The following is a 25904-nucleotide window of genomic DNA, read 5'->3' as shown; positions in this document are numbered from 1 at the left end:
CACCCATGTGGTAGATTTCAAGGTAGTTCACGTTGTTGTTTTTGTGATCATGATGAAACAATACAACATTTATTCATTGACTGCCCACTAGCCAAATTGCTTTGGAGAACGATTCATATAGCCTTCAACATTAACCCTCCAGTTGACATTGACTCATTGTTTGGAACATGGGTAACTGGGGTTGAACATACTATTGCAGCTCGCATTCGGCTTGGAATATGTGCGTTTTTGTGGGCTATATGGAACTGTCAGAAAGATTTTATTTTTAACAAACAATACAATTTAAATTTCTTGCAGGTTATCTTCAGAGCTACTGCTTGGATCCGTACGTGGTCCTTACTCACTCCTATGGACTCCAGGGAGCCTTTGGTTACTGGGTGCACCCAGCGGGAGATGGTAGCACGGGCTATATTCAACCAGTTCAGATGGCGGTGGCATAACAGGATAGGACTCTAGGAGTCGTATCATACATCTTGCCATACCGGTTGTGATTCTCAGTGTGTACTTTTCTATTTTTCATTTCCTCTTGCTCCGCTTGCGAGCTGTAATACTTTTATGACTTTGTGGTACTTTGCGAACTTTTAATAAGAAGGCTGCATGCATCGTTATGATGCAGAGGCCGAGGGTAAACCTCCATTTCTAAAAAACACCCATGTGGTAGCGAGACGGGGCTATAGGGGTACATCAACAGAAGCTACATAAAATTATCTTTTCAATGCAAAAAACCTCACATCATTTGGAATTGTGAGTCAAAAGTTGTAGTCATTCTCGTGGAAGGTGTCCACGCTGTCAAGGCTTTGCGAATTTCTGAGGAGCTCTCCAACAACTCCCAAAGTTGACTGCTTATTTCCCCAAGAAAGCCATGCAAACCTGTTTACTTTTGAAACCATTTTCATACCTAGCCAAGGGGGTTGTCCCTGCTATAAAACCCCATCTCCCCCATCCTTTTGAGAACCTTTTGTCAAACCATTTAGCTACAAGCTTATGCAGCAAGACTGCTAGAGAGATCCAAGAGATCTTGCTACCTTTGCTCTTGTGAGTTCATTCGGATTCGCGAGAAGGAGCCTCTGGTTCCCGCTTGTTCGTGCTCTATGGTTCCGGTTGTTTTGTGTGGATTACTCCCGGTTTGTGGTTCTGCTATTGTTCGGACAGCGTTTTGGAGTTCTTGTAGCTTCGGCCAGCCTTCCCCAACGTATGGGTTGCATCCAACCTTGGCAGGTATAAAGCTAGTTATCCCGGCTGCTTGCAGCTAGTTATCCCTCCCGATTCGATCCTACGACGTGAAGATCGGGCCACCCTCGGGTATCAGAGCCTTCGTTGACACGGTAGGATCTGTTATCCAAGTTTATCTTGCTATCACCCTTTTAGATCGAGTGTTTTTCATGCTATATTTTCTGTCCTAGAAGTCCAAAGCCCCACCACAAATAAATCCAAGCCTTGTTGGCGCTGAGATCTTGTTGTTGCATACCTGGCATGTTCTTCACCTTTTAGATCTGCACCAAGTTCATCTTCATAGTTGCTTTCAGATTTGGTTGTTGTGCTTTGGAAAAAGAGAAAAAAAAAGAGTGGCAAAAAAGTCAAGAGAGAAAAAGAAAAGTAAGATCCAAAGGTTTCAGCTTGATAGAAAATTTTCAGAAGCTTGTGTTTTGTGTTTGTCAATCTTGGTGCAAAGGTGCAGTAGATCCATCCACATATTTTTCTTGGTTTGCATCAACTTGATTTCAGCACAAGCCCTTTTTTGTTTACCCACCGAGCTCCACCAAAAACCGAAGCTAGTTCTTTGATCCCTGTCTTTCAATCGCTTTAACACATCCGAGAGAAGCACAATCTGATGTGAACTCATAAGAACTTTGGTGAGTAAGAGGTGAGGTTGTGTGATTCCACAAAATTATCCTATTCCACTTTTTGCCTTACTAACATGGTAGGATCTAGATCGAGTGTTCATGGAGAAAACCATGCGGAAGAAGATGCCCCGGTCACACGTGCCAAGCTGCAGCGACTCGAGAACAACTTACTCCAAGCCATGGAAAGGATGCTCCATGAGCGTCCTCTAGCAGGTGGTGATAGGATTCGACACCGACAACACCCTATTGATCCAGTTGAGGAAGTTGGCAATGAGAATTCCGTGCATGCTGCTGTGGATGATGACTTGGAGGATGATAACAGCAACTATGGTGGACATGTGGCTGCTGCTCGTGGGCGTGGTGCTGCTGCTCATGGAGGGAAGCAAGGAGGACAACTTGGAGGGTGAGGCCATGGTCCTTGTGGGCACTACTATGACCATCATGAGCGTGTTTCTCGTGGTCATGGAGATGATTTCGATGATTATGATGGTGTCCCATACCGTCGTGTTGGTGAAGATGGGCGTCGTGCAGAACGTCATGATCGAGATGGTCGAGATGACATGGCAAGAATCAAGTTGCACGTCCCCAAGTTCACAGGAAAGGAAGACCCCGATGCATACTTTGATTGGGAAGAGCAGTGTGATCAGATTTTTCATATCCATAACCTTGCTGATCCGAAGAGAGTCAACCTTGCTTGTGTTGAGTTTTCTGGTTATGCACTCACTTGGTGGAATCAACTATAAGAAAATCAGTTGCTGCTAGGCCGTGACCACATTGACACTTGGGAAGAGATGAAACAAGCCATGAGGCGAAGGTTTGTTCCTTCACAATATCAAAGAGATCTCCGAAACAGATTGCAACGCCTCAGCCAAGGTATGCGCACGGTGGATGAGTACTATAAAGAGATGGAATTGTTGCTAGTTCGTGCTCGTATTCATGAAGATGAGGAGTCAAAGATGGCAAGATTTCTGCATGGTCTCAACAGTGAAATTTCTTATTTTGTGGAGATGTTTCCCTATAACACTCTACAAGATATTCTGGAGCAATCAAAGCGCACGGAGAGGAAGGTGCAGCAGAGTGGTCATGGACGGATATCTCATAACCACACCACCACACCATGTCAAAGGTTGCGGCCAAGTGCCTCTCATGGTGGTTCTCAGTTTCAGTATACTTCACACCCTACTGCCACCCGGAGAACAGGGCTTCATCGGCATCATCACCGGCTCCTAGGAATGTTGACAAGCGTGCTCCTTCTGCTGCTGGAAGTACTTCTAACCCCACAGCTGTACCATCATCTCGAAGCCGAGATATTGAGTGTTGGAAGTGCAAAGGGCATGGTCACATTTCTTCTGAATGTTGAAACGAGAGAGTTCTCTTTGTGAATGAACAAGGTGAATGGGAATCTGAGAGTGGGCATGAAGATAATGGAGCATCGGATGATCATGGGGATGAAGAGGGCGAGAAGAGTGGTTGTGATATTCAGGCCGACATGGGAGATTGCTTTGTTTCCCGTCGTGTTCTTAGTGTTAATGCAGCTAGAGAAGAGAAAGGGCAGCGACATAATATTTTTCACACCCGTGGCACCATCAAGGACAAGGTTTGCAGAATTATTGTTGACAATGGTAGCTACAACAACATTGCAAGTTCAGATTTGATAGAGAAATTGGGACTGAAACAAACAAGGCACCCAAGTCCATATAAGATGCAATGGCTCAATGATTGTGGTACACTTCGAGTAAGCAATATAGTCACCGTTCAGTTTTCCACTGGGAAGTATCGAGACCAAGTGGAATGTGACGTGGTGCAATGCAAGCATGCCAATTGTTGTTGGGAAGACCTTGGTTGTATGATCGTGATGTGCAAATCAGCGGCCGTGCTAATCGTCTCTCGTTCCAATACGAGGGAGAGCGCATATCTTTGCTCCCTTTGACACTCGAAGAAATATTGATGGATGGTCTGAAAAAGAAAGAGAGAGTGAGCGAGAAACACTTGAGTGACATCCACCAACATAGTGAGCGAGAGAATCCAAAGCCAAATAAAACCCCACAGCTTAAGTTGACCAAGACATGAGAAAAACAGGGATTAGTTATGATGGCTAGGAGAAGGGACATGAGAGAGTTGAGAGAACCCAATTTCATTTTCTTTGTACTTTTGTACACGGACAACTTTCTTTCTACTAACGAATTACCTTCTACTACTCCTAGTGTTGTTGCTGAAGTTTTGCAGGGGTATGAAGATGTGTTCCCCGAGGAGATACCACCAGGGCTGCCACCACAAAGAGGCATTGAACACCAAATTGATTTGGTTCCAGGAGCCCCATTGCCGAACCGACAACCATAACGCACAAATCCGGAGGAAACCAAGGAGATTCAGCGACAAGTTGAAGGCCTACTAAACAAAGGTTATGTAAGGGAAAGTCTCTCTCCTTGTGCTGTACCCATTCTTTTAGTACCAAAAAAAGATGGATCTTTTCGAATGTGTTGTGATTGTAGGCCTATTAACAACATCACCGTGAGGTATAGGCACCCAATACCTAGGCTCGATGAACTTAGTGGTGCCACCATCTTTTCTAAAATTGACTTGCGAAGTTGTTACCACCAAATTAGAATGAGAGAGGGTGATGAGTGGAAAACTACTTTCAAAACAAAATCTGGTTTGTATGAGTGGTTAGTTATGCCATTTGGATTGACAAATGCACTTAGTACCTTCATGAGATTAATGAATCATGTTATTAGAATGTTCATGGGCAAGTTTGTGATTGTTTACTTTGATGACATCCTGATTTATAGCAAAACTTTGGATGAACATGTTGAACACATCCGGCGTGTGCTTGTTGTCCTAAGAGAGGAGAGATTATATACTAACAAGGAAAAGTGCGTATTTTGCACAGACAAAGTTGTGTTTCTTGGCTTTGTTGTTTCAGGTAAAGGTGTGGAGGTAGATGAGGAGAAGGTCAAGGCCATCTGTGAGTGGATGCCTCCACAAAATGTAAGCCAAGTACGAAGTTTTCTGGGCCTTGCTGGTTTCTACCGTCGGTTTGTGAAGGACTTCAGCACCATTGCTGCCCCAATGAATGAGCTAACCAAGAAAGATGTTCCCTTCAAGTGGGCAAATGTACAAGAGAAGGCCTTCCGAGAGCTGAAAGAAAAATTGACATCTGCCCCATTGCTTGCGCTACCCAACTTTGGTAAGACTTTTGAAATTGAATGTGATGCAAGTGGTGTTGGTATTGGAGGCATACTAATGCAAGAAGGTAGGCCTATTGCATATTTTAGTGAGAAGCTAAATGGTCCAACTCTAAATTACTCAATTTATGACAAAGAATTATATGCACTTGTGAGATCTTTGGAAACATGGCAACATTATCTGTGGCCTAAAGAATTTGTGATACATTCCGACCATGAATCTTTAAAGCACCTTAGGGGTCAACATAAACTGAACCATAGGCATGCAAAATGGAGTGAATTCAGAGAATATTTTCCCTATATTGTCAAGTACAAGAAAGGAAAATATAATGTTGTTGCTGATGCTTTGTCTAGACGCCATATTTTACTCTCACAACTTGATACTAAAATTCTTGGGTTGCAAAGCATCAAAGAATTGTATGCCAATGAACCATATTTTGCTGACCCACACTCAAAGTGTAGTGAGGGAAAAGGTTGGAAAAAGTTCCACTTGCATGATGGATTCTTGTTTCGAGCTAACAAATTGTGCATCCCAGATTGCTCTGTTCGCTTGTTGCTTTTGCAGGAGGCTCATGCTGGTGGTCTCATGGGACATTTTGGAGCAAAGAAAACTGAGAGTGTGCTGATTGAACATTTCTTTTGGCCAAGGATGAGGCGTGATGTTGAGCGCTACGTGCTACGTTGTGAGATCTACCGCAAAGCTAAGTCACGTTTAAACCCTCATGGACTTTATACGCCTTTATCAATTCCTAGTACACCTTGGGAAGATATTTCCATGGGTTTTGTTCTTGGATTACCATGCACTAAGAGGAGGAGTGATTCAGCTTTTGTGGTGGTTTATAGGTTTAGAAAAATGGCTCATTTTATCTCGTGTCACAAGAGCGATGATGCTTCACACATTGCTGATTTGTTTTTCAGGGAAGTCGTGCGACTACATGGAGTACCACGCAGTATTGTTTCAGATCGTGACACCAAGTTTCTGAGCTATTTTTGGAAAACATTGTGGGCAAAGCTAGGAACAAAGCTTCTCTTTTCCACCACATGCCACCCACAAACGGATGGACAAACTTCTCGGATTTCGGGTTCCGGCAGACCCTTGAGGTTCGAACACCGGGGTGCGCACGGAGATTTCGCCTCCTACCTACCTGCACCCCTCCGCCATGCTAGGATCTAAAACTAAGGAAAGACCAACACAAGAGACGCAGGGTTTATACTGGTTCGGGCCACCGTTGTGGTGTAATACCCTACTCCAGTGTGTGGTGTGGTGGATTGCCTCTTGGGCTGATGATGATGAACAATACAAGGAAGAACAGCCTCGCGAGGGTCTGTTCTTGGCTGGGGCGATGAACTGCTCAGTGGAGTTCAGTCACCTTCTCTCTCTCTCTCTGCCCCCAGCCAACCGACCGAACCCCCTCTCTCTGTGGGTGGCTGGTCCTATTTATAGAGGCCCTGGTCCTCCTCCCAAATATCGAGCGGGAAGGGAGCCAACAATGGCGGGCTAATTTGAAGGGGGACAGCTAGTATCAGCTATCCTGACAAAAGTGGTCTTCGTCTGCGCAAAGCTCTGGTGATGACGCCGTCTTGGGCTCCACGATGACCTCCGTCTCGTAGTCCTCCTGGTCTCGGTCTCGTTGCACCAAAATGGCAACCTTTGCCTGATGCCTCGGTACTCCGCGGCCGCGCTTGCCCCCTTTGCACCAAAGAGGAAAGGAGGACGCTGCGCGGGCTGGCACCCGCCTGGCGCCCTAAGTCGTCATGGCTTGCGTCACGGGCACCTCGTGAGGTACCCTGCCTTGATCTCTCCGCCTCCTCGTGAGCCAGCCTGACGAGGCCATGCCTGAGGAAGCTCCGTGTCGTCCGCCCCGCGAGGCTTGACCCCTTGCGAGGGTCTTGGGTTTGTGTTGGTGAAGATGGGCCATGCTGGGCCCCCCTTTGAGCCATGCCGCAGGCCGCTGGCAGGCAAGTCTGGGGACCCCCGTTCCCAGAACGCCGACAGTAGCCCCCGGGCCCAAGGCGCGCCCGGACTTGGCCGTGCTGGGAGGTGAAAGGGCAAGAGCGAAGCGCCACGGGCCCTAACAGCCTGCGGCCTTGGGCGCCGCGTGGCGGTTGATTGGACGTGGGCGTCTCCACTTCCCCATGGCGCCTCGTAAAGGGTTTCGTAGTAATTTCAAAATTTTCCTACGCACACGCAAGATCATGGTGATGCATAGCAACGAGAGGGGGAGTATGATCTACATACCTAGTAGATCGACAACGGAAGCGTTTGGTTAATGTAGTCGTACGTCTTCACGATCCGACCGATCAAGCACCGAAACTACGACACCTCCGAGTTCTAGCACACGTTCAGCTCGATGACGATCCCCGACTCCGATCCAGCAAAGTGTCGGGGAAGAGTTCCGTCAGCACGACGGCGTGGTGACGATCTTGATGCACTACAGCAGCAGGGCTTCGCCTAAACTCCGCTACAGTATTATCGAGGACTATGGTGGCTGGGGGCACCGCACACGGCTAAGGAATAGATCACTTGGATCAACTTGTGTGTTCTAGGGTGCCTCTGCCTCAGTATATAAAGGACCAAAAGGGGGGGAGGCTGGCCGGCCAAGGGGGGCACGCCAGGAGAGTCCTACTCCCTCTGGGAGTAGGATCCCCCCCAATCCTAGTTGGAATAGGATTCGCGGAGGGGGAAAAGAGAGAGGGGGGGCAGGCCACCTCTCCTTGTCCTAATAGGACTAGGGGAGGGGGGAGGCGCGCGGCCCATCTTGGGCTGCCCCTTCTCTTTTCCACTAAAGCCCACTAAGGCCCATATAGCTCCCGGGGGGTTCCGGTATCCTCCCGGTACTCCGGTAAAATCCCGATTTCACCCGGAACACTTCCGATATCCAAACATAGGCTTCCAATATATCAATCTTTATGTCTCGACCATTTCGAGACTCCTCGTCATGTCCGTGATCACATCCGGGACTCCGAACAACCTTCGGTACATCAAAATGCATAAACTCATAATATAACTGTCATCGTAACCTTAAGCGTGCGGACCCTACGGGTTCGAGAACAATGTAGACATGACCGAGACACGTCTCCGGTCAATAACCAATAGCGGGACCTAGATGCCCATATTGGCTCCTACATATTCTACGAAGAACTGTACCGGTCAGACCGCATAACAACATACGTTGTTCCCTTTGTCATCGGTATGTTACTTGCCCGAGATTCGATCGTCGGTATCCAATACCTAGTTCAATCTCGTTATCGGCAAGTCTCTTTACTCGTTCCTTAACACATCATCACGCAACTAACATATTAGTTACAATGCTTGCAAGGCTTATGTGATGTGCATTACCGAGAGGGCCCAGAGATACCTCTCCGACAATCGGAGTGACAAAACCTAATCTCGAAATACGCCAACCCAACATGTACCTTTGGAGACACCTGTAGTACTCCTTTATAATCACCCAGTTACGTTGTGACGTTTGGTAGTACCCAAAGTGTTCCTCCGATAAACGGGAGTTGCATAATCTCATTAGTTATAGGAACATGTATAAGTCATGAAGAAAGCAATAGCAACATACTAAACGATCGGGTGCTAAGCTAATGGAATGGGTCATGTCAATCAGATCATTCTCTCAATGATGTGATCCCGTTAATCAAATAACAACTCATTGTTCATGGTTAGGAAACATAACCATCTTTGATTAACGAGCTAGTCAAGTAGAGGCATACTAGTGACACTTTGTTTGTCTATGTATTCACACATGTATTATGTTTCCGGTTAATACAATTCTAGCATGAATAATAAACATTTATCATGATTATAAGGAAATAAATAATAACTTTATTATTGCCTCTAGGGCATATTTCCTTCAGTCTCCCACTTGCACTAGAGTCAATAATCTAGATTACACAGTAATGATTCTAACACCCATGGAGCCTTGGTGCTGATCATGTTTTGCTTGTGGAAGAGGCTTAGTCAACGGGTCTGCAATATTCAGATCCATATGTATCTTGCAAATCTCCATGTCTCCCACCTGGACTAGATCCCGGATGGAATTGAAGCGTCTCTTGATGTGCTTGGTTCTCTTGTGAAATCTGGATTCCTTTGCCAAGGCAATTGCACCAGTATTGTCACAAAAGATTTTCATTGGACCCGATGCACTAGGTATGACACCTAGATCGGATATGAACTCCTTCATCCAGACTCCTTCATTTGCTGCTTCCGAAGCAGCTATGTACTCCGCTTCACATGTAGAACCCGCTACAACGCTTTGTTTAGAACTGCACCAACTTACAGCCCCACCGTTTAATGTAAACATGTATCCAGTTTGCGATTTAGAATCGTCCGGATCAGTGTCAAAGCTTGCATCAACGTAACCTTTTACGATGAGTTCTTTGTCACCCCCATATATGAGAAACATATCCTTAGTCCTTTTCAGGTATTTCAGGATGTTCTTGACCGCTGTCCAATGATCCACTCCTGGATTACTTTGGTACCTCCCTGCTAGACTTATAGCAAGGCACACATCAGGTCTGGTACACAGCATTGCATACATGATAGATCCTATGGCTGATGCATAGGGAACATCTTTCATATTCTCTCTATCTTCTGCAGTGGTCGGGCATTGAGTCTTACTCAACTTCACACCTTGTAACACAGGCAAGAACCCTTTCTTTGCTTGATCCATTTTGAACTTCTTCAAAATTTTGTCAAGGTATGTGGTTTGTGAAAGTCCAATTAAGCGTTTTGATCTATCTCTATAGATCTTAATGCCTAATATGTAAGCAGCTTCACCGAGGTCTTTCATTGAAAAACTCTTATTCAAGTATCCCTTTATGCTATCCAGAAATTCTATATCATTTCCAATTAGTAATATGTCATCCACATATAATATCAGAAATGCTACAGAGCTCCCACTCACTTTCTTGTAAATACAGGCTTCTCCAAAAGTCTGTATAAAACCAAATGCTTTGATCACACTATCAAAACGTTTATTCCAACTCCGAGAGGCTTGCACCAGTCCATAAATGGATCGCTGGAGCTTGCACACTTTGTTAGCTCCCTTTGGATCGACAAAACCTTCTGGTTGCATCATATACAACTCTTCTTCCATAAATCCATTCAGGAATGCAGTTTTGACATCCATCTGCCAAATTTCATAATCATAAAATGCGGCAATTGCTAACATGATTCGGACAGACTTAAGCATCGCTACGGGTGAGAAGGTCTCATCGTAGTCAATCCCTTGAACTTGCCGAAAACCTTTTGCGACAAGTCGAGCTTTGTAGACAGTAATATTACCGTCAGTGTCAGTCTTCTTTTTGAAGATCCATTTATTCTCAATTGCTTGCCGATCATCGGGCAAGTCAACCAAAGTCCATACTTTGTTCTCATACATGGATCCCATCTCAGATTTCATGGCTTCAAGCCACTTTGCGGAATCTGGGCTCACCATCGCTTCTTCATAGTTCATAGGTTCATCATGATCTAGTAGGATGGCTTCTAGAACAGGATTACCGTACCACTCTGGCGCGGATCTTACTCTGGTTGATCTACGAGGTTCAGTAGTATCTTGTTCTGAAGTTTCATGATCATCATCATTAGCTTCCTCGCTAACTGGTGTAGGTGTCGCAGAAACAGTTTTCTGTGATGTACTACTTTCCAATAAGGGAGTAGGTACAATTACCTCGTCAAGTTCTACTTTCCTCCCACTCACTTCTTTCGAGAGAAACTCCTTCTCCAGAAAGTTTCCGAATTTAGCAACAAAAGTCTTGCCTTCGGATCTGTGATAGAAGGTGTATCCAATAGTTTCCTTTGGATATCCTATGAAGACACATTTCTCCGATTTGGGTTCGAGCTTATCAGGTTGAAGTTTTTTCACATAAGCATCGCAGCCCCAAACTTTCAGAAACGACAACTTTGGTTTCTTGCCAAACCACAGTTCATAAGACGTCGTCTCAACGGATTTTGATGGTGCCCTATTTAACGTGAATGCGGCTGTCTCTAGAGCGTATCCCCAAAACGATAGCGGTAAATCAGTAAGAGACATCATAGATCGCACCATATCTAGTAAAGTATGATTACGACGTTCGGACACACCATTACGCTGTGGTGTTCCGGGTGGTGTGAGCTGCGAAACTATTCCGCATTGTTTCAAATGTACACCAAACTCGTAACTCAAATATTCTCCTCCACGATCAGATCATAGAAACTTTATTTTCTTGTTACGATGATTTTCCACTTCACTCTGAAATTCTTTGAACTTTTCAAATGTTTCAGACTTATGTTTCATTAAGTAGATATACCTGTATCTGCTTAAATCATCTGTGAAGGTGAGAAAATAATGATGTCCGCCACGAGCTTCAATATTCATCGGACCACATACATCTGTATGTATGATTTCCAACAAATTTGTTGCTCTCTCCATAGTACCGGAGAACGGTGTTTTAGTCATCTTGCCCATGAGGCACGGTTCGCAAGTACCAAGCGATTCATAATCAAGTGGTTCCAAAAGCCCATCAGTATGGAGTTTCTTCATGCGCTTTACACCGATATGACCTAAATGGCAGTGCCACAAATAAGTTGCACTATCATTATCAACTCTGCATCTTTTGGCTTCAACATTATGAATATGTGTATCACTACTCTCGAGATTAAATAAGAATAGACCACTCTTCAAGGGTGCATGACCATAAAAGATATTACTCATATAAATAGAACAACCATTATTCTCTGATTTAAATGAATAACCGTCTCGCATTAAACAAGATCTAGATATAATGTTCATGCTTAACGCTGGCACCAAATAACAATTATTTAGGTCTAATACTAATCCCGAAGGTAGATGTAGAGGTAGCGTGCCGACCGCGATTACATCGACTTTGGAACCGTTTCCCACGCGCATCGTCACCTCGTCCTTAGCCAATCTTCGCTTAATCCGTAGTCCCTGTTTCGAGTTGCAAATATTAGCAACAGAACCAGTATCAAATACCCAGGTGCTACTGCGAGCATTGGTAAGGTACACATGAATAACATGTATATCACATATACCTTTGTTCACCTTGCCATCCTTCTTATCCGCCAAATACTTGGGGCAGTTCCGCTTCCAGTGACCAGTCTGCTTGCAATAGAAGCACTCAGTTTCAGGCTTAGGTCCAGGTTTGGGTTTCTTCTCTTGAGTAGCAACTTGCTTGCCGTTCTTTTTGAAGTTCCCCTTCTTCTTCCCTTTGCCCTTTTTCTTGAAACTAGTGGTCTTGTTGACCATCAACACTTGATGCTCCTTCTTGATTTCTACCTCCGCAGCTTTTAGCATCGCGAAGAGCTCGGGAATAGTCTTGTTCATCCCTTGCATATTATAGTTCATCACGAAGCTCTTGTAGCTTGGTGGCAGTGATTGGAGAATTCTGTCAATGACGCAATCATCTGGAAGATTAACTCCCAACTGAATCAAGTGATTATTATACCCAGACATTTTGAGTATATGCTCACTGACAGAACTGTTCTCCTCCATCTTGCAGCTATAAAACTTATTGGAGACTTCATATCTCTCAATCCGGGCATTTGCTTGAAATATTAACTTCAACTCTTGGAACATCTCATATGCTCCATGACGTTCAAAACGTCGTTGAAGTCCCGATTCTAAGCCGTAAAGCATGGCACACTGAATATCGAGTAGTCATCAGCTTTGCTCTGCCAGACGTTCATTACATCTGGTGTTGCTCCAGCAGCAGGCTTGGCACCCAGCAGTGCTTCCAGGACGTAATTCTTCTGTGCAGCAATGAGGATAATCCTCAAGTTACGGACCCAGTCCGTGTAATTGCTACCATCATCTTTCAACTTTGCTTTCTCAAGGAACGCATTAAAATTCAACGGAACAACAGCACAAGCCATCTATCTACAACCATCATAAACAAGCAAGATACTATCAGGGACTAAGTTCATGATAAATTTAAGTTCAATTAATCATATTACTTAAGAACTCCCACTTAGATAGACATCTCTCTAATCCTCTAAGTGATCATGTGATCCAAATCAACTAAACCATGTCCGATCATCACGTGAGATGGAGTAGTTTCATTGGTGAACATCATTATGTTGATCATATCTACTATATGATTCATGCTCGACCTTTCGGTCTCCATGTTCCGAGGCCATATCTGTATATGCTTAGCTCGTCAAGTATAACATGAGTATGCCGCGTGTGCAACTGTTTTGCACCCGTTGTATTTGAACGTAGAACCTATCACACCAGATCATCACGTGGTGTCTCAGCATGAAGAACTTTCGCAACGGTGCATACTCAGGGAGAACACTTCTTGATAATTTAGTGAGAGATCATCTTATAATGCTACCGTCAATCAAAGCAAGATAAGATGCATAAAAGATAAACATCACATGCAATCAATATAAGTGATATGATATGGCCATCATCATCTTGTGCTTGTGATCTCCATCTTCGAAGCACCGTCGTGATCACCATCGTCACCGGCGTGACACCTTGATCTCCATCGTAGCATCGTTGTCGTCTCGCCAAGCTTGTGCTTCTACGACTATCGCTACCGTTTAGTGATAAAGTAAAGCATTACATCGCGATTGCATTGCATACAATAAAGCGACAACCATATGGCTCCTGCCGGTTGCCGATAACTCGGTTACAAAACATGATCATCTCATACAATAAAATTCAGCATCATGTCTTGACCATATCACATCACAACATGCCCTGCAAAAACAAGTTAGACGTCCTCTACTTTGTTGTTGCAAGTTTTACGTGGCTGCTACGGGCTTAAGTAAGAACCAATCTCACCTACGCATCAAAACCACAACGATAGTTTGTCAATTTGACTCCGTTTTAACCTTCACAAGGACCGGGCGTAGCCACACTTGGTTCAACTAAAGTTGGAGAAACTGTCACCCACAAGCCACCTCTGTGCAAAGCACGTCGGGAGAACCGGTCTCGCGTAAGCGTACGCGTAATGTTGGTCTGGGCCGCTTCATCCAACAATACCGCCGAACCAAAGTATGACATGCTGGTAGGCAGTATGACTTATATCGCCCACAACTCACTTGTGTTCTACTCGTGCATATAACATCAACATATAAAACCTAGGCTCGGATGCCACTAAAGGGTTTCGTAGTAATTTCAAAATTTTCCTACGCACACGCAAGATCATGGTGATGCATAGCAACGAGAGAGGGAGTATGATCTACATACCTGGTAGATCGACAACGGAAGCGTTTGGTTGATGTAGTCGTACGTCTTCACGATCCGACCGATCAAGCACCGAAACTACGGCACCTCCGAGTTCTAGCACACGTTCAGCTCGATGACGATCCCCGGACTCCGATCCAGCAAAGTGTCGGGGAAGAGTTCCATCAGCACGACGGCGTGGTGACGATCTTGATGCACTACAGCAGCAGGGCTTCGCCTAAACTCCGCTACGGTATTATCAAGGACTATGGTGGCTGGGGGCACCGCACACGGCTAAGGAATAGATCACGTGGATCAACTTGTGTGTTCTAGGGTGCCTCTGCCTCAGTATATAAAGGACCAAAAGGGGGGGAGGCTGGCCGGCCAAGGGGGGCACGCCAGGAGAGTCCTACTCCCTCTGGGAGTAGGATCCCCCCCAATCCTAGTTGGAATAGGATTCGCGGAGGGGGAAAAGACAGAGGGGGGGCAGGCCACCTCTCCTTGTCCTAATAGGACTAGGGGAGGGGGGAGGCGCGCGGCCCATCTTGGGCTGCCCCTTCTATTTTCCACTAAAGCCCACTAAGGCCCATATAGCTCCCGGGGGGTTCCGGTATCCTCCCGGTACTCCGGTAAAATCCCGATTTCACCCGGAACACTTCCGATATCCAAACATAGGCTTCCAATATATCGATCTTTATGTCTCGACCATTTCGAGACTCCTCGTCATGTCCGTGATCACATCCGGGACTCCAAAGAACCTTCGGTACATCAAAATGCATAAACTCATAATATAACTGTCATCGTAACCTTAAGCGTGCGGACCCTACGGGTTCGAGAACAATGTAGACATGACCGAGACACGTCTCCGGTCAATAACCAATAGCGGGACCTGGATGCCCATATTGGCTCCTACATATTCTACGAAGATCTTTATCGGTCAGACCGCATAACAACATACGTCGTTCCCTTTGTCATCGGTATGTTACTTGCCCGAGATTCGATCGTCGGTATTCCAATACCTAGTTCAATCTCGTTGCCGGCAAGTCTCTTTACTCGTTCTGTAATACATCATCCCGCAACTAACTCATTTAGTTGCAATGCTTGGAAGGCTTAAGTGATGTGCATTACTGAGAGGGCCCAGAGATACCTCTCCGACAATCGGAGTGACAAAACCTAATCTCGAAATACGCCAACCCAACATGTACCTTTGGAGACACCTGTAGTACTCCTTTATAATCACCCAGTTACGTTGTGACGTTTGGTAGTACCCAAAGTGTTCGTCCGGTAAACGGGAGTTGCATAATCTCATAGTTATAGGAACATGTATAAGTCATGAAGAAAGCAATAACAACATACTAAACGATCGGGTGCTAAGCTAATGGAATGGGTCATATCAATCAGATCATTCTCTCAATGATGTGATCCCGTTAATCAAATAACAACTCATTGTTCATGGTTAGGAAACATAACCATCTTTGATTAACGAGCTAGTCAAGTAGAGGCATACTAGTGACACTTTGTTTGTCTATGTATTCACACATGTATTATGTTTCCGGTTAATACAATTCTAGCATGAATAATAAACATTTATCATGATTATAAGGAAATAAATAATAACTTTATTATTGCCTCTAGGGCATATTTCCTTCACCTCGGCAACTGCACGGATTGGAAAAGTCCCTGCATGCTAAGCGGGTCATGATTACCTGCGATCGTGGGGGCCGTCAGTTGGCCCTTGCCAACTATAAGTACTGATCGACGCGTGCCCTTCCAGTTCATCTCCCCTTGCTTCTCCTTCTTCTCCATGGCCCCATCGAGGAGGTTCTCGGCCGCGGAGAAGGGGAAGACCTGCCAGGTTGAGCAGGCCTCTCCTCCTCCCAAGGGCAGCCGAGGGCGCCCCCGCAAACATCCTGTGGCCACCACAGCAGCTCCCCGCGGCCGAGGAGACACCTTCCAGCTCGGTGGCGGGCAGATTACTGCGATCAGGGGGTGCGCTCCGGCTGTGCGTCCCCCCATGCCGCGCTTTTGCACTGCCGAGGTGCTGCCGGAGTTCGTCGTGTGGTCGGCGGAGCCGACTAGCACCCGGCTTCCTCTTCCTCGCTTCCTCCTTGGCGAACTCCCGGCCGGCGCCCCGGGCGGCCTCTGGCTTTAGGCCGACGCTGCTGCAGCCGGGCCTCATGGGTTTCACTGGAGGTCTCCGCAGCCGGGAGCCTGGCCCTGGCCCGCGGTTGGCAGTCGTTTGCCCGCGTGTGCGGCCTGGGCCGTCGGTGCACCCTACACTTCAAGTTCGACGGTGATGCCACCCTCTACATGAGGGTGTTTGGGGAAGATGGTCGCCGCGCAGGGTGTTGCCCCGAGGGTGACGACCGCGGCTGGGAACCCAGCTCCGGCGATGATGGAGAGGGCAGCGCTCGCGGGAACAGGCGGCGCTCAGGGTTCTTCAAACTTCTCCGATTCTTCTTCAGGCGGCGACTCTTCTAGCGGTGGCCGTGGTCAGCCCCCACGCCGCCGTATCTACTTGGGAGGTGGCAGCGTGTCCGCCCACCGTCGCGCCCTGGTGAAGCGCGAGAGGGAGTCCGCCTGAGCTCCGGAGGCAGCTCGGGCTTCCCTGCGGGCCGGCGTGAGGCGAGCTGCACCAGATTTGTTCTTTCTTTTCCTTTTTCCTGTGTAAAAAGGACAGTAGTGTGGAGCCCCGCGGGGGCGTGTATGGGTTATTGCTGTTAATCATCGTTTTGCTTTCTTTATCGTACCTTCCAGCTACGTGCCCATGCGTGGATGGTTCCCGGCCCCAACCGTGGGGGCGACCGACCCAGGCCCTGTGTCTGTGTCGCGGTGCCCGAGGGGCACGGACTGGAGGGGTGCTCCTGCAAGGGGCCCAGGTCGCGAACCCTTTGAATGACTAGGATAGGGACTCTCGCGGGGGCGCTCGGCTGCCCCCATCGCGAGGCTTTGCACCAGAGAAATCGAGGCAGGAGAATGAAAGGTCGAAGAACCGCAAGCCAAAGATGGCAACAACTTCAATAAAACTTCGAATGAGAAGGAACAAGCCAACTGCGGAAAGCAAATGAAAAGCCGTGTCCGGCACCTAATCTAGTCTTCGACGTCTTCTCACCAGCGCGGAGCTAAGTGCTGCCACTGGGCGTGGGAGGGAGCCCCAGGGCCTGAGGCCGGCGCTCCTAAGACTCCGGGGCGTGTACAACCCCAACTCATTATTACGTGAGAGTGTCACGGGCGGCGAGCTTCACAGGCGTTGGCCTTCTTCGCAGGCTCCGGGCCTTTTCCAAAACGCGATAGCTTCATAGGCACTCGCCTTGCTTCACAGGCTCTGGGCCTTTTCCAAAACGCGATGGCTTCACAGGCACTCGCCTTGCTTCACATGCTCTGGGCCTTTTCCAACACGCGATAGCTTCACAGGCACTCGCCTAGCTTGCTTCACAGGCTCTGGGCCTTTTCCAAAACGCGATAGCTTCACAGGCACTCGCCTTGCTTCACACGCTCTGGGCTTTTTCCAAAACGCGATGGCTTCACAGGCACTCGCCTTGCTTCACAGGCTCTGGGCCTTTTCCAAAACGCGATGGCTTCACAGGCACTCGCCTTGCTTCACATGCTCTGGGCCTTTTCCAACACGCGATAGCTTCACAGGCACTCGCCTAGCTTGCTTCACAGGCTCTGGGCCTTTTCCAAAACGCGATAGCTTCACAGGCACTCGCCTTGCTTCACACGCTCTGGGCTTTTTCCAAAACGCGATGGCTTCACAGGCACTCGCCTTGCTTCACACGCTCTGGGCTTTTTCCAAAACGCGATGGCTTCACAGGCACTCGCCTTGCTTCACAGGCTCTGGGCCTTTTCCAAAACGCGATGGCTTCACAGGCACTCGCCTTGCTTCACAGGCTCTGGGCCTTTTCCAAAACGCGATAGCTTCACAGGCTCTGGGCCTTTTCCAAAATGCAATGGCTTCACAGGCACTCGCCTTGCTTCACAGGCTCTGGGCCTTTTCCAAAACGCGATAGCTTCACAGGCACTCGCCTTGCTTCACAGGCTCTGGGCCTTTTTAGGGGTAGAACCTCCGAAGGTGCTGGATGTTCCATGCATTCTGGACCGGCACTCCCTCCTGAGTCTCCAAGCGCGCGGAGCCGGGCCTAGAAACATGAACAACCTTGAACGGGCCCTCCCACATGGGAGAGAGCTTGTGCAGTCCCTCCCTGGAGAGAACCCGCCTGAGCACGAGGTCTCCTACCTCAAGAGTCCTGGGGCGGATGTTGCGGCAGTGATATCGCCGCAGTGCCTGTTGGTACCTCGCCGCTCATAGCGCGGATTCTCGGCGACGTTCCTCCCCCAGCACGAGGTCCATCCCCCGCACGGCGTCCTGTCGCGCCTCGTCGAACGCCAGGACCCGCGCGGAGCGACGTTTGACCTCGTGAGGGAGGACCGCTTCGGCTCCGTAGACGAGGAAGAACGGGGTCTCCCCAGTCGGCTTGGTCGCGGTTGTGCGGATGGACCACAACACGGACTGAAGCTCGTCATACCAATCTCTGCCGCAGGCCTCTAGCTTCTTCTTGAACGTCCTGGTTTTGAGGCCCCTCAGAACTTCCGCGTTTGCCCGCTCGGCCTGGCCGTTGCTTCGGGGGTGCGCCACTGAAGCGTAGCATATCTGCATTCCAAGGTTAGCACAGTATGTTTTGAACAGGTTACTGGTGAACTACGAACCGTTGTCCGTGATGATGCGATTCGGCACCCCGAACCGGCTCATGATGCCCTTGATGAACTTGACCGCGGAACCCGCTGGGATGGTGCAGACAGCCTCTACTTCATCCCACTTGGTGAACTTGTCCACGGCAACGTAAAGGTAGCGGTAGCCCCCTGGCGCCCGAGGAAACGGGCCCAGGATGTCAAGCCCCCAGACTGCGAATGGCCACGAAAGGGGGATAGTCTGCAAGCCTCCTGCTGGCTGATGGATCTGCTTGGTGTGGAACTGGCAGGCTTCACAGGCTTTCACTAGTTCCATAGCATCATTGAGCGCGGTGGGCCAATAAAACCCACTGCGGAACGCCTTGCCGACGAGGGTCCGTGATGATGAGTGATGTCCGCAGTCTCCGCCGTGTATATCTTCCAGTAGTTCCTTGCCTTGCTCCCTGGAGATGCAGCGCAGGGATACATCGTTTGGTCGCTTCCGGTAGAGCTCTCCATCTTTGATGCAGTATGCCGTGGCCTGGCGTGCCACTCGCTCTGCTTCCTCCTCCTTCTCCGGCAGGGTCCCTTGCGTTAAGTAGCTCCGGAGCTCCACGATCCAACATCCCTCCCGAGGTTCCATTGTCAGGAGCAGGCTTGCTCCCGAGGCTGGGCCACAGGCCGGAGCTCCTGAGGCAGGTGGCTGGGGGAGCTCCTCCCGGGGCTGAGCCGTGTTTGATAATGATGGCAGGGCTGAAGGCTTGAAGAGCCGCTCCTCGAAAACGCCAGGCTCCTGAAGTAACCGCCTGGACGCGCGTTTGGCGATGTCATCGGCTTCCTGATTGGTGCCACGAGGCACATGCTGCAACTCCAGCCCCCAGAACTGCTTCTCCATCCTGCGGACTTCCGCAAGGTAGGCTTCCATGTGCTCATCCTTCGGCTCGTACACCTTGTTGGAGAAATTGACAAGGAGCTGCGAATCGCCCTTGATGGTGAGGCGTTTCACCCCCAGGGCAGCTGCGGCCTTCAAGCCCGCTATTAAACCTTCATACTCCGCTATGTTGTTGGAGACCTTTTCACCTTGCTGGAAGTAGAGCTGCACGGCGTAATAGAGCTTGTCCTGAGTGGGCGATATAAGCACCGCCCCAGCCCCAGCGCCGTGCCTAGAGAACGCCCCATCGAAGTACATGACCCAGCCTTCTGGCGCCTCGCTTTCCGGGGACAGGGACCGATCCTCGTCGGCCTTGAGGCCTGGCGCCTCTGTCCATTCTGCCACAAAATCCGCCAACGCTGCTCCCTTGATGACCCTGGTCGTGCTAAATTCGAGCTGAAACGCTTGCAACTCTATGTTCCACTCAGCGACCCTCCCAGCTGAATTGGGGCTCCTAAGCATTCTCTCCAGGGGGTATGACGAGACGACCTTGATGGGGTGACCCTGAAAATAGTGTCGCAGCTTGCGCGAGGCCACCAGTAGCGCGAGGAGGAGTTTCTGAGGCATGGGGTACCGTGCCCTTGCATCACGCAACACCGTACTGATGAAGTACACTGGGTGCTCAACGAGGTGGAGTGCGTCAGTGCTGGTGGCTCCCTTCGGAGACCTTGGCGCCTCTTGAGGCAATGAGGACTCCTGAGACTGGCCATCTGGGAGTGGGGCCTCTTCCGCTTCCGGTGCGCCCCTCTGCGGCGGCCGATCCTCCTCAGCCGCTGTAGCGGTTTCTGTGGGCCTTCCCCGTTCCTGTTCCGCCTCGTCCCGGTCCGCTGCTGCGGTTTTGATTCGACGCTCCTCTTTGACTGCCACCAAGGCTGCACTGGCGGAGTAGGGAGTGGCGGCGAGGTAAAGCACCAGGGGTTCTTGAGGGCGCGGAGCCACCATGACCGGTGGACTGGTCAGGTATCTCTTGAGATCCTGGAACGCCTTGTCGGCCTCTTCAGTCCACTCGAAGGGCCCCTTTTTCTTCATTAGCTGGAAGAAAGGTAGCGCTCGCTCCCCCAACTTGGAGATGAAGCGCCCTAGCGCGGTCACGTGCTCCGTGAGCTTCTGCATTTCTTTGAGGGTCTTTGGCGGGCTCATGTCTTCCACTGCCTTGTCCTTCTCCGGGTTAGCCTCGATGCCTCGGTGGGACACGAGGAAACCCAAGAGCTTGCCCGAGGGGACTCCGAACACACACTTCTCTGGGTTGAGCCGTAGGTTCACTGCGTTGAGGCCCGCGAAGGTTTCCTCCAGGTCTTGTATCAAGGTCCTGGCCTCCCGAGATTTTACCACGATGTCATCGATGTAAGCTTCGACATTCTTCCCGAGCTGCGGGCCCAGGGTGATGTGCATCAGCCGCTGAAAGGTCGCCCCTGCGTTACGCAGCCCGAATGGCATGCATGTGTAGCAGTACACCCCACACGGGGTTAGGAAGGCTGTCTTCTCGACGTCTTCTACCGCCATCTTGATCTGGTGATACCCAGAGAAGGCATCCAGGAAGCATAACAGGTCGCATTCCGCAGTGGAATCGACGATCTGGTCGATGCGGGGGAGGGGGAACGGATCTTGCGGGCACGCTTTGTTGAGGTTGGTGAAGTCGACACACATGCGCTCCTTCCCTCCCTTCTTTGGCACAACGACAGGGTTGGCCAACCAATCTGGGTATCGGACCTCGCGAATGACCCCAGCGGCCTCTAATTTGCGGGTCTCTTGGACGATGAAGGCCTGCTTTTCTGTGGACTGCCGCCTGGCCTTCTGCTTCACAGGGCGCACGTTGGGGCACACGTTGAGGTGATGCTCGATTACACTCCTGGGGATCCCTGCCAACTGGTCTGGCTCCCAAGCAAATACCTTCTTGTTTGCGCGCAGGAACCCGACCAAGGCCTCTTCCTGCTCGGGTTTCAGGTGGGCGCCTATGGTGAAAGTGGCGTTGGTGGACCCGTCCTCATCGACGGGTATTTGCTTGGTTTCTACCTTGTCTTGGGCGAACAACTGCTTCTTCTTGGTGGGCGCAGCTCCCTTGGGCTCGGGGGCCTCCAAGTCGGCGGGCTGTGCCAACACCGCTGTCTTGAAGACGAGCTTGAGCACCCGCAGAGCGTCCCCGGTGTCCCCGTGCACGGTGAGGACTCCGCTGCTCCCGGGCATCTTCATGAGGTTGTACGCCGGGTGCATCGCTGCCATGAACTGGGCAGCGCTGGGTAGCCGAGGATGGCGTTGTAGGGGAGGCTGATGGGGGCGATGTAGAAGTCGACCAGCTCCGTGTGGAAGTTGTCGTAGGTGCCGAAGGTTACTGGGAGCCGGATCTGTCCCAGGGAGCTGGACGATCCGCCCCCAACGCCTGAGAAGGGCCGACTGGGTCGCAGCAGTTCCTGGGGTATGCAGAGGAGATTGAAGGCCTCGACCGAGAGCATGCTGAGGCCCGCGCCACCATCAATGAGGGTTCTGGTGACGGCCACCTGGCAGATGGTGGGGGTGCACAGCATGGGGAGCGCACCCAAGTGGGCCGAGTTGGAGGGGTGGTCCTCCGAGCTGAAGGTCAGGCAGGTCTCGGGCGCCGCCCGATCCAGGGGAGCCCCCTGCCGTGTGGAAGCGGCGCTGACCCGGTGGATGAACGGCTTGACATGGTGACTTGTGGGCAGCGCCTGCGAGCCGCCCAAGAGGGCCGCGACGACCGGGGGTGTTGATACAGCGTGATAGACGGGGGAGAGGTTGCGGGGCTCCATGGGCGCGCGGAGCGCGCGGGGTGAAGAACCAGCTGGGGTGAGCGTGGGAGTTGCGGTGCGGCCATCTTGCCGCACGGACGGATGCTGGGACGATGCTTGCCGCTCGTCCCCCGCCGGGCCGGTGGCGGCGTTGACGGCAGGTGACGGGGAACGGCATGGATGCCCGCCGACAGGGGCCGTCTGGGCGACGCGGGAAGCGAGTGCGGCCCGGCGCTCGGCGCGGGCCCAACGAGCGTCAGACATGGGCATGATGGTCGGAGGAGAACGGGGTGGTGGAAGATGAATCCCGGCGCACCCTACCTGGCGCGCCAAATGTCGGATTTCGGGTTCCGGCAGATCCTTGAGGTTCGAACACTGGGGTGCACGCGGAGATTTCGCCTCCTACCTACCTGCACCCCTCCGCCATGCTAGGATCTAAAACTAAGGAAAGAACAACACAGGAGACGCAGGGTTTATACTGGTTCGGGCCACCGTTGTGGTGTAATACCCTACTCCAATGTGTGGTGTGGTGGATTGCCTCTTGGGCTGATGATGATGAACAATACAAGGAAGAACAGCCTCGCGAGGGTCTGTTCTTGGCTGGGGCAATGAACTGCTCAGTGGAGTTCAGTCACCTTCTCTCTCTCTGCCCCCAGCCAACCGACCGAACCCCCTCTCTCTGTGGGTGGCTGGTCCTATTTATAGAGGCCCTGGTCCTCCTCCCAAATATCGAGCGGGAAGGGAGCCAACAATGGCGGGCTAATTTGAAGGGGGACAATTAGTATCAGCTATCCTGACAAAAGTGGTCTTCGTCTGCGCAAAGCTCTGGTGATGACGCCGTCTCGGGCTCCACGATGACCTCCGTCTCGTAGTCCTCCTGGTCTTGGTCTCGTTACACCAAAATGGCAACCTTTGCCTCATGCCTCGGTACTACGCGGCTGCGCTTGCCCCCTTTGCACCAAAGAGGAAAGGAGGACGCTGCGCGGGCTGGCACCCGCCTGGCGCCCTGAGTCGTCATGGCTTGCATCACGGGCACCTCGTGAGGTACCCTGCCTTGATATCTCCGCCTCCTCGTGAGCCAGCCTGACGAGGCCGTGCCTGAGGAAGCTCCGCGTCGTCCGCCCCGCGAGGCTTGGCCCCTCGCGAGGGTCTTGGGTTTGTGTTGGTGAAGATGGGCCATGCTAGGCCCCCCTTTGAGCCACGCCGCAGGCCGCAGGCAAGCAAGTCTGGGGACCCCCGTTCCCAGAACGCCGACAAAACTGAAGTTGTCAACCGCACACTATCCATGATGCTGAGAGCAGTTTTGAAGAAAAAAATGAAGATGTGGGAAGAGTGTCTCCCCCATGTGGAGTTTGCATACAACAGGGCAGTACATTCAACCACTAATTTTTGTCCTTTTGAAATTGTTTATGGTTTCAAACCTGCTACTCCCATAGATCTTTTGCCTTTACCATTGCAGGAGCGGACTAATCTTGATGCAAGTAAGCGTGCTGACTTCATGAAGAAAATTCATGAGAAGACCAATGAGAATATTGAGAAGATGACTGAACAATATGCAAAACGAGCAAACAAGGGAAGAAAGAAGGTATTGTTTGAAGAAGGTGATCTTGTGTGGGTGCACCCGCGGAAGGATCGTTTCCCGGATCAACGCAAATGCAAGTTACAACCACATGGAGATGGTCAATTCAAAGTGCTTGCGAAGATCAATGACAATGCCTACAAGATTGACCTTTCGATGGATTATGGTGTTAGTCCAACCTTCAATGTGTCCGACCTCTCTCCATACTTTGGACCATCAGAGTCGAGGATGAATCCTTTTCAAGAGGGGGAGGATGATGAGGACACCACAATCATCGACAAGTCTCCAACAATTATAGGTCCAATCACAAGAAGTCGCGCTAAACTAATAAGTGACCAGGTGAACGCTAACTTAAGTTTACCTTGTAACCTTGATGACACAACTATGATTTCATCTCCATTGTTGTTGGTTGAACTTAGGTATCACATGGAAGAAACCCAACAACCTATGAGCTCTTGAAGCAACCGATTTGGAGGAAACAAGTTTCAAGTGAAGCTGATGTTGTCAGTTTTTACCTCTGATGTTTTGGTGTGTCACACCCATGTGGTAGAGAGACAGGGCTATAGGGGTACATCAAAAGAATCTACATCAAATTATCTTTTCAATGCAAAAAACCTCACATCATTTGGAGTTGTGAGTCAAAAGTTGTAGTCATTCTCGTGGACGGTGTCCAGGTTGTCAAGGCTTCGCGAATTTCTGAGGAGCTCTCCAAAAACTCCCAAAGTTGAATGCTTATTCCCCTAAGAAAGCCATGCAAACATGTTTACTTTTGAAACCATTTTCAAACCTAGCCAAGGGGGGTTGTCCCTGCTATAAAACCACATCTCCCCATCCTTTTAAGAACCTTTTGTCAAACCATTTAGCTACAAACTTATGCAGCAAGACTGCTAGAGAGATCCAAGAGATCTTGCTACCTTTGCTCTTGTGAGGTCATTCAGATTCGCGAGAAGGAGCCTCTGGTTCCCCCTAGTTCATGCTCTACGGTTCTAGCCGTTTTGTGTGGATTAGTCCCGGTTTGTGGTTCTACGATTGTTTGGACAGTGGGTTGGAGTTCTTATAGCTTCGGCTAGCCTTCCCCAACGTACGGGTTGCATCCAACCTTGGCAGGTATAAAGCTAGTTATCCCGGCTGCTTGCAGCTAGTTATCCCTCCCGATTCGATCCTACAACGTGAAGATCGGGCCACCCTCAGGCGTGAACTCGTTCATCGGGTTCCCACCTATCAGAAGGGATTCATCAGATCCAAGCGCTTCTTAAAATAACACTGTCGCAGAACGCGGTGGTGTCCCAGTCCAAAGATCAGATCGCATTCGTGCGTGCAAGGACCGTGCAGTCGGCTCATAGCCGACTCGGCTCGGCGTTACTTCTTGAACTTGCGTTGGTTTTTCCCTTGAAGAGGAAAGGGTGATGCAACAAAGTAGAGTAAGTATTTCCCTCAGTTTTGAGAACCAATGTGTCAATCCAGTAGGAGACAACACACAAGTCACCGAATACCTGCACAATCAATCAAACAACTTGCACCCAACACGATAAAGGGGTTGTCAATCCCTTCACGATTACTCGCAAAAGTGAGATCTGATAGAGATAGATAAATGGTAAAGTAAATATTTTTTGGTATTTATGGTTTATAGATTGGAAAGTAAAAGATTGCAAAATAGTAGATCGGAAACTTATATGATGGAAAATAGACTCGGGGGCCATAGGTTTCACTAGAGGCTTCTCTCAAAATAGAAAATATTATGTGGGTGAACAAATTATTGCCGAGAAATTGATAT

At 49.7% G+C, this 25904-nt stretch overlaps 1 pseudogene; it reads left to right on the top strand.

Moving 5' to 3' along the window:
• The first annotated feature begins 2171 nt into the window (after nucleotides 1-2171).
• On the top strand, nucleotides 2172-24651 carry LOC125537011 (annotated as a pseudogene).
• The last annotated feature ends 1253 nt before the right edge of the window (nucleotides 24652-25904 follow it).

Source organism: Triticum urartu, chromosome 2, assembly GCF_003073215.2.
Source record: "Triticum urartu cultivar G1812 chromosome 2, Tu2.1, whole genome shotgun sequence".
Classification (NCBI taxonomy): domain Eukaryota; kingdom Viridiplantae; phylum Streptophyta; class Magnoliopsida; order Poales; family Poaceae; genus Triticum; species Triticum urartu.
The sequence above is the reverse complement of the archived record's forward strand: the minus strand, read 5'-3'. Positions and strand labels throughout refer to the sequence as shown.